Here is a 2,330-nt window from a genome sequence, read left to right as displayed (position 1 = left end):
AAGCGGGCCCGGTGGTACACCCTGGGCCCTACGGTAGCGTGTCAGTGCTGTCCTTCAGTCCAGAGAGTAGCTGATGTACAGCGATGACTGGCTCAGCAGGAGGTGAGTTCCACTTGGCCGATGAACGACCCTCTGGTCCTGGCAGCAGCACCCGACGAGTGTTCTGCCGTCAGGTGGATGGCCGCAGAGACAGCATTCAGAGCGGAGACAGTGGATAGAATGAGCTCTAAAAAAAAAAAAAAAAAAGTATTCAGCATCTGTGGATCCCTGTAGACACAGACTACCAGGACCAGAAACTGGCCACACTGACACACTTGGCCCCCACACTGCCCCCACATATACCAGGTTGTAATCTAGTCTTGTTTTTGTTTTATTCCTCCTAACATCTTCCAGCACAGCCCCTGATTCATGTCCCTGATGTATAACTTACAGTAGAACCATCAAAACCTGACAGAGTAGAGACCAAAACCGACAGGCCTCCAGTTTCTGACTGGGCCCACGTCCAAAAATCCTTTTAAATATTTGACTGAAACTGACTTGAGTCTGTCACTGCCAGCTGAAGCAGAGTGCATCATGCAGTTGTGGTTCCTATGGCAACAGCTGGTTTGATGACACTGGTGTGGTGATCAACCGTAAAAATGACCGTCAAAAGCATCTTTCAACAGAGGAAGATCCCACACAATACTAAATGTCATCAGTTAGAAATACAGATGTACGAGTCTTAGCACCTCAGCTGTCAGGATTATATGATCTTGGACTAGAGTGTAATCCTGGCATTCACATAATCCAACCATTGTGGTTCATTTGAGGTAGTCATGGAGGAAAGGAACCCCCCCCCCCCCCCGTTGTCAGTGCTCTCCTCCTCTGCTTCATGAGTCTTCCAGCAGCCCTGGAGTTGTGGTAACTGCTGCTGCAGACAGGTGGGCTGAGTTAGCCAGGATGACCAGCGCTAGCACACCTAGCTTCAGGTGAAACGGTGCTTGTGTCGCCACCCAAAATACCTGTGTAGTTGTGCATGAGGTGACTGACCTCATGAGGTGGATTTTCCCAGTTTTCAAAGTCCAGTGCACCTTCCTTGTGTGTACTGCATCACCTGCTGCTGCTGCTTTGGTGTTGATCTTGTCCAGCTGTTCTGGAACCTTCGGGTGTAGTTGGTCTCGCGTTGAACCAGATTGCTAAACTACGTGATGAGAAAACTCAGACTCTCAGGTGTCAACACGTAAATAAACCCAGCACTAAAAGGAACGCGCAGCGGGTGTATGAAAAACCCAGCTCATGTCCTGTGATTCATGGTTTTGAGCAACACACTTACAGTAACATCTAATTCATCATTTTCTACTTTGATATTTATATATTTGTACCAACCAACCCTTGCCCATCAGGTCCTGTTGGGTCCCATCAGGTCCCATCAGGTCCTGTTGGGTCCCATCAGGTCCCATCAGGTCCTGTTGGGTCCCATCAGGTCCCATCAGGTCCCATCAGGTCCCCTTAGGTCCCATCAGGTCCCATCAGGTCCCATCAGGTCCCCTTAGGTCTTATTGGTCGCAGGTTGGCTGGTATCCTGTAACTTAATGATGAATCATGCAAAACAGACGGGTTCACCACACCTGCACCACCCAGCCACCACCTCATGAAGGCTCCAGGACCTCCCCACCTGCACCACCCGGCCACCACCTCATGAAGGCTCCAGGACCTCCCCACCTGCACCACCACCTCATGAAGGCTCCAGGACCTCCCCACCTGCACCACCCGGCCACCACCTCATGAAGGCTCCAGGACCTCCCCACCCGCACCACCCAGCCACCACCTCATGAAGGCTCCAGGACCTCCCCACCTGCACCACCCGGCCACCACCTCATGAAGGCTCCAGGACCTCCCCACCCGCACCACCCAGCCACCACCTCATGAAGGCTCCGGGACCTCCCCACCTGCACCACCCGGCCACCACCTCATGACACCTTCAGGACCTCCCCACCCGCACCACCCAGCCACCACCTCATGACACCTTCAGGACCTCCCCACCCACACCACCCAGCCACCACCTCATGAAGGCTCCAGGACCTCCCCACCCGCACCACCCAGCCACCACCTCATGAAGGCTCCAGGACCTCCCCACCTGCACCACTCAATAATGTAGAGTTGAAGATTTGAACAATCAGAGGTGAGGCTGCATGTGTCTGTGTGTGAGAGAGTTAAAAATATCTGCGTGAAACATAAATGCTGAAAATAGACTTTTTTTTGGTGTAAACACCTTTATACCCTTACAGCAATATTTTGAAGCAAGAAATGAGCCAATTAGCTGGGCTTGTGTCCATCCATTATATTGTTAT

Source organism: Aulostomus chinensis, chromosome 13, assembly GCF_037954235.1.
Source record: "Aulostomus chinensis isolate RoL2024-O1b breed Wild chromosome 13, RoL_Achi_v1.0, whole genome shotgun sequence".
Lineage (NCBI taxonomy): Eukaryota > Metazoa > Chordata > Actinopteri > Syngnathiformes > Aulostomidae > Aulostomus > Aulostomus chinensis.
This window is presented reverse-complemented; position numbering follows the sequence as displayed.